Source organism: Pithys albifrons, chromosome 5 (genome assembly GCF_047495875.1).
Source record: "Pithys albifrons albifrons isolate INPA30051 chromosome 5, PitAlb_v1, whole genome shotgun sequence".
Classification (NCBI taxonomy): Eukaryota; Metazoa; Chordata; class Aves; order Passeriformes; family Thamnophilidae; genus Pithys; species Pithys albifrons.
Window position 1 is genome coordinate 15,473,121 of NC_092462.1, and position 10,430 is coordinate 15,483,550.

Genomic DNA, 10,430 nt, shown 5'->3' on the forward strand with positions numbered 1-10,430 from the left:
ATTGCACTGTAATCTATTAGTACTATTACTTTAATGTAATCTCCTCACAACAGTGTAACTTGTGCCTTGCTTCAGTCCGTCTCCCTCCAGTTTAACATCAACAGAATCATTCATACCCGCTTACATACATCCTTCTGTCTTAACTGTTCCCTTTCACCAGACACCACCTCTGTGGGATTTTTTTTTGGTAGCCCTAGGTAAAGAACTAACATCACAAAAGTAAGAGCAAGTCTTAAGTCACCTAAACCAAGAGATGATTTCCCATGTAATGCACTTGACATGGCCTTCTGGGTACAAAGGAGGATGGGAACACACCACACCAGAACGAGGTCTTTTGCAACGTGGCATACAATCGCGTCAACTCTTGAAATACACCTGAGTCTCCATTTGCATAAAGTTATTAGTACCTGAAATATTTACACTTCAATTACCACTTCAGAAAGAACATCAACCCTGTACCATCATGGTTGCTTTAAAGCGGTGGTATCAAAACTTTATGCTGACTTGTTAGAGCAGGCAGCCAAGAATGAACCACCTATATTTTTCTTCTATTTATCCAGTTATCACTTACCAGACCTGCAGGACATACTGTCTCTTTTGTCTCATTTCTGCTGTTTGGATCAAAGATGTTGCAAGTTCGTTTTATATTATGTTGACATGAGATTGCATAACATAACAAGTTTAGCTGAATTCAGAAAGTTGGTCAGATGCCAATATATAATTTCATATTTACACGGCAGATTATATATTGTGCTTATATATTTTGCATTTTCTGTGACAGCCTAGTAGCTTCTTCACTAATTATTTTTTTGTCTTCTGCAACTCATGATTCTTTTTTTATAACATCTAAAGTGCAAATCTTATTACTTTTCTAGTAAATACAATAGATATTTAAACATTAAATAGGGAATTGATGTATCAGAAAAAACTATGAAGAAAAATGGTAGCTTGAATGGTCTTTAATTGGGAAACAGAGTTTACAAGTCCACAGAAGTCACCATAGATTGAGTTCTAATTATGGTCAGAATTTCTATTCAGATATAATTATAGTACAAAATGAAACATACTGTCATTTGATAACAAGAGCATATTAATGATTCTATGATTCTGTAATGTGAAAGCAGCATTAAATAATGATTTTCTGATGAATGATGATGACAAATGCAATAAAAGCTCTAACTATTCCTGATGGACCAAATAAGACAATATTCCCCACCAGTGTTTAAATAAAAGTTTATCGAACTTATTGATGAGATTTCTTGATGAACTTTATAAAACAATATTTCATATTTACAATACTTTCACTTAAACCAATCTAAAACATATTTGTAAAATGTTGTGGTAGCTGTTACCAACCCACTACTGTGTTTCATGGTTAACACGGGCAAGTAGAAATATTTTTGTTTGAATTTAACTCTTATGCTATTTCAAAAAGAACTGAGCTGTTAAAAGACCCTTATCATAAGAGATCCCTCATACCTACTCTTAGACTCATGAACAGATTTAAGAAACTGAGCAGTCCTCTTGCACTCCTAGCACAGTCAGAGAATCTTGTCCACACAGGAAAAGCAATAGCAAAGGAAGACAGAAACTAGCACAATGAACAATAAACCCACATGAAATCTTAAAAGTGCCTAAAAGAAACAGTTTCTGAAACACGTGGTCCTTGCCTGAATCAGCAAACATAATCTTAAAAGAAGGTACGCACTTCTGTTAAGTGTACATATTTTACAGAAGGCAGAGGGGAGTAAATCGTCACTGAGAAATTAAACCTCTCCAAAGAACGTAAACTTCCATATATTTAAAAAGAACCTACATTCAGGATATTATAATTTATTAATATCTGTATGAAATCCTCCAGTTCTGCTTGGTGGACATGACTTGTTTTACTAATTTGCTGAAAGCAGCAGAAAGGTCTTATTTCAATGGCAACTCTCCAGTTGGCGTTTGCTGTGCAATATCTAGGAAATCTGAGTAAGCCTGAGGAGTGCCATTAACATAATTTAGTCATCACTGATAGACTCTCAGGATTTAATGTATTTTAATTATTTCTTTAAATTACTTAATCTATTTTAAAGTAATGTCAGAATAAACTCAAATTCATTTATGATGTTAATCATTATTTGCTTCACCTTTCAGCTTAAAATATTGTGTATGGTAGTAACATTATGCAAAATATTCAGAATCACTCTGTCAAGCTTTTAGATCTTCTATCCTTGCTATTGTGAAAGTGATTTTTATGGAAAAAAAGTCCCTGTTTTCATGAGCTTATCCTAATTTTACACACAAAAATTGTCTCATGTTTTCATTTACTTAAACATTTTTAAGGAAAATCCATGATATTGAATAGAACAATCCCAGATAGAGATGACCTACAGTGACCATCTAGTCCAGTTGACTAGCCTCGGGCATTGACCACCTCTCTAGGGAGCCTGTTCCAGTGTTCGACCATCCTCTCAGAAAAGAAATGCTTCCAAATGTCCCTTGTGCAGCTTTGAGTGGTTCCTGCACACTCTATCACTTGATCCCAGAGGAAAGAGGTCATCATCTCTCAATGTTCCTTCCTCAGAAAGCCCTTCACCAGCTTTGTTGCCTTCCTTTGGGTACATTCAAACACCTTAATGGATGCTCTTCTTTTATCTACACTTTGTTGATATTTTTCTTCAAGTTTCCCATTTTGCTTGATCATGCCACAAAAATACCTAGAACTAGTGAGATGAAAAAAAAGTCATTGCACAAATATAAAGTTAGAAATATCAGATTAGTCTACATTTTACAGCTGGAAAATAAATCAATTATGAGTGAGCAATAAACTGCTCCCACAGGAAATGAGAAGTCATAATAGCATGTGTTAGTACAGAGAGCACAGGTAATATATTTCTGCAAGTCAGGGCTTTTAATGCTACCTAGATGACTGTGCTTAAGGTGGGTACTGCATTTCAGAAAAAAAACAACAACAAGACACAAACAAGCTTCTTCAGGAATACAATAAAACTGATAAAAGCAGTTTGGGTTTTAATCACATATGAAGAAACACTGAAAGATTTGGTCTAGAGAAACAACGTCAAAGGAGGACCCACAAAAATTTTCCACCATTAAAAACCTATTATAAAAATTGCAATTTAATTGTTCTCCATGGCACTTGGAAAAAAAAGAAAAAAAATGCAATATATGTACAGTTAAAAAACCTCTTAGTAGATAATTAGGCACAAAATCTGACTGTAACAGAGTTAGGGATTATGGCTAATCATCCTTATTTAAAAGTGTGAAGAATAAACTAGACACATATTTGATGGGGTTAAGGTTACTCTTAAAAATTAGATTAAGTTTAATACTTTTGCAGAGTGGGACGCACAACTCATACTGTTATATATTTCAACAGTTTGTATGACTGTAAGGAAACTTTGAAAAAAATATGCAACAAACTGCCGCAATCCTGGATTTGCTTTCAATTTTTGAAGTAACACACAGTACATAAAATATGTGCTGCATTTTACAATGTCTAGAGAAGGAAAATGATAGTATAAAATTTGCCTGAAGTCTGCACAGGATGACAAAATTCTTTTGAAATAGTCTTCTGTTTTTCCATGTCATCAAACCATATATATTGTTATAGCATGGAGAGTGGCTCTTAGAGACAGAGTATAGTTTGCTAGAGTAACTGTTATTTCTTACGCTTCTCTATTCTTATTAACACCTTCAAAATGTCCCTGAAATGTGACCAGTGTCTTACTTGTATTTATTTTAATACAAATGTTAAGAATTCCTTTAATGAATGTGTTTGTACATGTGCACATTGACAAAAGATCCTTCTTCCCCTTGACAGAAGTATTAAACTCCCATTAATATTAAAAGCAACCATTAAAAGATCTTCTGCTATGTTTTACAAGACTAGGAGGTTTTACACTATAAATGTTCAGTGCAAGATTGGTTCAGACTGAAAAGGCATATAATGTTCCAATTCTGGACATTCAGAAATAAGATCCAGGGAAAGGATCACATGTAATTTAGGGTAAATCACCTGATAATAAAATCAGCTGTCAGCTTCATTAAAGATTACTGGCACAGCAATCCAAATACAGAATGGCAATAACTCACATACAGTAAACTGGGCTGTGCTGGTTTAAAGGTAAACCAGCAGGAGAACTGAACCCAACACAAAAGAGATTATAAGTCAGAGTTACAATTTAATAAAAATATTAAAATTGAATGCAATGATACACAGAGAAATTGGTTTTGCCCCACAAACCCCAGAAGTGTAACTCAGCACCCTGGGCCATAAACAGAAGGGTGTTCATTAGCCCTGGTACTGAGACCCCCTGTAGTTCCCCTGTGAGACCAAAGTAAAAGGAAGGAAAAAACCTGCTGGTGCAGATGATGGTCGCAGTCTGGTCAAGAGTGGTGGTCGCAGTCCTGTCGAGGTTCTGGTCCTCCTTTGAATCTGGTGAGTGGTCTCAGAAGTCCCTAAACCCCAAGATAATATACTCTCAGTTTCAGGTGGGAATGCCCAATACCTCCCCCAGGGTGGAGAGTTCCACAGTGGGTGATCTAACTTTGTGAGTCATGGGATATATTTGGAGGTGGTGATGGTCCATTAGCAGACACATCCCCTTGGGCTGGGTGTGGAGGTGCTAATGACTTCCTGGAGGGGAGTTATCACAGCTCCTATCTCACAGGCTTCTTTAACATCCAGTTTACATCCTGCGAGGTCAGGTGTGCCCTGGGCAGCTGTTGCAAATGGTCCATTGTTAGAAGTTCAGGAGAACTGACATAGAGAGTTTAGAATACACAGCTTTGATCACATCCACACAGTGATAAACTGGTCTCGGCTTCCTGAACTAGGACATGGGCATGCAAAGAAATACACCCCAGTGAAATAAAACACAAGTGCTTTCTCTAATGTTTTCTGTTATACCTTTGAATTATCAGCTGCAAAAAAATGCAACAGTACTAAGAAAGGATAACGTAGAATCTCAGAGGCATTCCAGTTGGAAAGGATCTAGTCCACACCCCACTACTCAAATCAGGGCCATGTTCAGGGGATTTTTCAGTCTTGAAGGATGGAAACTCCACAACCTCCCTGGGAAAGTTGCTTCACTATTTGACCACCCTCACAGGGATATTTTTTTCTTGTGATTAAACAAATGGTCCTTATATTTTAGTTTGTGGTCTTTGCCCCTTTTTGTCCTTTCACTGGATACCACTGAGAAATGTCTGACTCCATCTTCTTAGCACTTGTTAGAAGAATTAAGATGTGAATTTACATGCCCAATCATTTACAGAAAGAGAGAGTTGGGCACATTAACCTAGACACTGACCCTTACCATATTCATATATATCTGCATCAAAACCCTCACATGATACACATAGAGAACACTGCTAGGCTGAGGTCAGCAAAGAGTATCCTCACTTCCATTAACAATGGAGATACAAGTCAAGCACATTGAAGGACCTATTCACTTAATGCATCACCTGCTGAGCTCTAGAGACTCAATAATCCAGTCAAGTGTTCTCCTTAAACATATTTATGCTCCAGTAGCTTCATTGTAGACCTTCCTAAAAGTACCTGTAGAACCTGTGAGAACTACAATCTAGCAGAACCAGGGCTTAGGCTTCCCTGCTTGCACCCAAGAAGCAGCATAGCCGTTGAAATCTGCCTGCCCAAATGTACAAGCTACTTAATTTATTCTACTCATTCTTGACAGTTTTCCCTTTCATGAACTGTACCTTCCCCATTACACCAAACCTTTGAGTACGACAAGAAATTGTTTACTGTGGAAGTTAATGAAAAATATTAAATATCAATTCCTCCACTACCAAGCTCACCAAGGTGAAAATATACACCCTACAACATCAAACTCCCTCCCCTGCCTCCCCCCCTCCCACTTGTCCATTATCTCTTATCCATTACTTAGCTCAACTGACAAATTCTAAGGTAAGGTTTTACATTTCACTAAAATTTGAACATATGGGAAATAGCACATGAAAAATCTAGTTCTCCTATTGAAATTACTCATTTTGTCACTGTACATAACCATGCAATTCTAATACTTAGATAGTCAGTTAGTTTGTTTCAACATTTAGATAAAACACTTCATTCAACATTGTTAGAATACAGCAGTGACCTCCGTACATTGTGGAATTCATAAAACCTAATTTTAGAAATCCAACCCCAAAATACCCAAATGTAAGAGAATTGTAGCAGCTTATTTTCTTCTGTTTGTAAATGCGGGAAAATACTTCTGAACATTTACAAAGAGATCTCTTTTTCATGGTTCTCCTCACATTCATGACAGCTAGTAACACACACATTAGTTGAAGTTTAGTACTGATGCCTCGGGATATTTTTATTTTTGATTTTTTCATTTTCATAGATTTTAGAAGTACTTGTAACTGTAGTAAAATGTGGATTTAGCGTGTTAATATTTCTGGCAGCTTAAGTTCAATGTTTATGTATTATAACCCCTATTCCATATCAATGTCTAAAATTCCACTAGTTATTTAGACTTTTTTTCAAGGTAGGAGGCTGAAGAATATCAGAAGGACTGCAGTGCAAGACATAAGCATAAGCCAACAACCTTAGGTCTAAGAACACTGGAAAAGCTCCAAGAGCCCTACATGTGCTGAAGAAGAGGATAATAATGGAAAGAGGGTCCCACTGTCCCCCTGACTCAAGTCCTGACATGGTGTGTCTCGGAAGAGGGCTGGACCAAGAGATGTGTGAACAGGGGATTGGGTGGACAATATTATAAAAACCATGGAAATCAGTGTTCAGGGAGGCACGTCGTCATGTATTCCTGAAGGCCCTAAGACTAGACATTAAAGAATCTACCTTTTTATCTTATCCTACACAAACTTGGCTTGGAGTCCTGCTTTCTAGGGTCTCTTAAGGCATCAGTTTGACGAATCAGTAGCTGGAACTACAATACACAGTAATTTAAGAGCATATATTAATCATTGTTTGGAAGTTAAATGGGTATGTACTGGTTTTCGTGTATTTTACAGTTTCAAGAGTGGCTTTTCTTCATCAGCAGCAATGGCATATTTTAAAAACCAGGATTAACTTAACACATGCTACAGTCATGTTACAGCATACGAAAGTACAGGGCTAACCCACTGTGCATGTCTGTGAGATCTCTTTTCTACACAGCATGACATTAAGAGCTTGAAAAAATTAACGACATGAACTTCAACCATAAGAAACCAGAGAACTGGACTAGACTCTCCATATATTTAGCTTATATAATTCAGTTTTAACCATTTGCATCTTCTGAGCTTGAATATTTTTTCTGATATATAAATATGGCTAAAAATATACTGCAGTTAGAGTTTTTAACTCTGTAGGCATCTGAAGTAAATCCATATCACAATACTAGGATTTTTATTACTTCACAAACATTTCAGAACTACTAATCTATATTGATTAAAGAACTTTAAGATCTGTATTTGACTAACATGATAAAATGCTATTTGTATTGTAAGCATGGACTTTGACCAGAGAAACAAAAAGAGCCATCACCTCCCTGACATCCGATCCCATCAGATCTCGGAAGCTCAGCAGGGTCAGCCCCGGATTAGTACTTGGATGGGAGACCTCCTGGGAAATGCCGGGTGCTGTAGGTTCTAGTCCTGAGGACTTCACTGGCACTGTCCAAGCTCGCTCAGCCGTGGCAGATGAACCTCAGGACTTAAACGGTGGCGCCAGTTCTGCGCACGCTGAGCCTCACCTAAAATCCACTGCGCAGGCTGGAAGGGCACAGCCACGTGGAGACAGCCCTTCCCAAATCTTTGTTCACAAAGCCAAGCCACACACACACACTATCAAGAACTATTAGCAAGTTTCAATCACTGAAGTTATAAGTAGGTTAGTCAGATCCTAATTATTTCTGGAGCTAGAATGACTTTCTGTGGCTTAAAATTAAATAGGGGGAAAAATAATCTAGAAAGGATTAGGAAATTGCTCAGTTTTATTCAAAATCCATTTCTATTGTCTCTACCTCTCACAGTCCCCCCTTTATATATATATAAATACATATATATATATGTGAAATATTAAAACAAAGATTATAGCTAAACATTTAGAAAAATGAGGCGGATGACCTTATGAAAGTGGCCCTGTAGGAAGAGGGATGAATTAGAATCCTGACAAATACCCACAGCTGAAGGTATCTTTGGTATCTTTTTTTTTTCCCCAGAAAACTTGGGAAAAAATTACTTCATTTTGCAAAAGTACAAGAGGACCAAAAGGGAGAAATACCATTAAGAACCATGACAGTTCTGTATATGAGTAAGGCACATGCCCTGTTCCAAACCTCTGAAAGATTTATACTACTTTATACTAGGACAAAGAAAGGGAGCTCCTCCCAAAGCCCAGTTGTGTTCAGCTATTATATATCTGTGAAACACCACCTCTTCAAAGAAGTAATTAGAAGTCATAAGGGGTTAGTATGGAATGCTTTGACTAAGCATTACACCCTCACTCATAAGCTTTTTCTGGGGTTCTGACAGAAGCCATGTCAAGGTTGAACAAAAAAGACAGTTCACAAAGACAATTGAGGAACAATGGTCAGCATAAATGAAGCCAAAAGTGTTTCTCAGAACAAACTCACAGAATCACAGGATATGCTGAGTTGGAAGGGACCCATCAGAATCATTGAGCCCAAATCAATGTGCAGGACAACCCAAGAATCACACCATGTCCCTGAGAGCATTGGTCCAAACACTTGAACTCTGTCAGGGTTGGTGCTGTGACCGCTTCCCTGGGGAGCCTGTTCCAGGGCCCAAACACACTCTGGGGGAAAAGCCTTTTCCTGATATCCAACCTAAACCTCCTGTTACTCAGCTTTGAGTCCTGTGGGTAGCCACAGGAGCAAAGAAATCAGTGCCTGCTGCTTTACTTCGCCTCACGAGGAAGTTGTAACTGCAATGTTGTCTCCTCCTCTTCGCCAGGCTGAACATATCAAGTGTCCTCAGCCACTCCCTGTAGGGTTTCTCCTCCAGATGTTTCATTATCCTCATTGCTCTCTTTTGGACACTCCCTAATAGCTTAATGTATTTTTTTATATTGTGGTGCCCAAAACTGAGCAGAGTGGGACAATCAGACGAGCATAAAACTGGGTTGAGACTTATATACAAATAAATACATGAAATATAAGACTTTGCAAACAGAAGCAAGAGGTCTGCCTGTCACAAAAAGCACAGAACTTTTTCCTACCTCTGAATAATAATGCACGTCTGTGACTCTCAGAAACAAACTGATTGAGATACTTATTTCTCTAACTGTTGCTCTTGATGTTGCTACTGCATTCATCCCTGAGCCTCATTTTTTTCAGTTCTCAGCTCGAAGTTGTTTTCTGCTCTCATCCCACCTTGAGAAAAAAATAAAGAAAAGAAAGAAATTAAATGGAAAATCTATTTGCAGCTTCCAGTTTCTGAGCATATAGTGCCATCTAGGTTCTCAGGATGTTTTCACAGTCTCTGCATGAAAACAATTACTTTGCCTGTCCTAAGAGCTCAGCACACTTAAATGTGTTTTTTATCACTGACATCCTATAATAACACACACAAGGATTTTCTAAAGCAACAACTGATTAAGACTGTTTTATTTATGGGATTCTAATTTGAGAATCCTTCAATAGTCTTGAGCGTCAAAAAGCATTAAGCAGCCTCCTTCTTGAAATTAAGACTTTTTAAGATGCTTCAGGACAGATATAAACTAAAACACTTTACATTTTTAACCAGGAGCTGTGTGGTTTCTTTGTGTAAACTCTATAACTACTAGTCATTAAAAAATATACAAACACTTGGAAATTCAAAGTAGGCTCTGAATATTCCTAATATTCTGTACCCAGTAGGAACAGAGTTGTGAAGGTCCATAATTTTTCAGGAATTTGAACAGGAAATGAGCATATGGAAGGATCTGTATGCTTTTGAAGCTGATAATAGGCACTACCTTCTGTGGTCAAGTTTCACTGGAAAATAAGAATCTTGCAAATCAGGGCAAGCTGCAGTAGTTGAAACTGCAAGGTCCAAAATTCCCTGAGCCTACAAGAAGAAAACAGGCATAAAGACCACAGTCCTACATGCAATTTCATAAGAAACATATTTGAAACTATGAAACACACAAGACTGGAGAAGTAGTTAAACTCCTTTTTGTACAAAGGTTTTAGAATTCCTTCAAGCCTTTTTGGGTTCGGCAGTCAAATTAAAGCTTTGCATCCTGTGAAAGGTCACTGATACACATGGATCAGGGAGGAATTGATGCAACTTTACTTTCTTCATCCTAAGATGAGCAGTACACTGAATCAACCCAGAAGACACGAGATGCTTTACTAAGGCAGTTCAATTATCCTATCTATGCAAGGCAGGCATAAAGATAAATGGCACAAGAAGCTTTTTCCACATGAAACAGCAGTAACTGTGTGAAAAAA

General features: G+C 37.6%; 1 long non-coding RNA gene across 1 annotated transcript; it reads right to left on the minus strand.

The window, feature by feature from the left end:
- Positions 1-2,414: 2,414 nt before the first annotated feature.
- LOC139671829 (uncharacterized) lies at positions 2,415-9,281 on the minus strand. Its single transcript, XR_011697794.1, has 3 exons — positions 9,215-9,281; positions 4,363-4,464; positions 2,415-2,708 (listed from the first exon to the last, which is right to left on the minus strand). It is a non-coding gene; the product is annotated as an uncharacterized lncRNA (long non-coding RNA).
- Between the last annotated feature and the right edge of the window lie 1,149 nt (positions 9,282-10,430).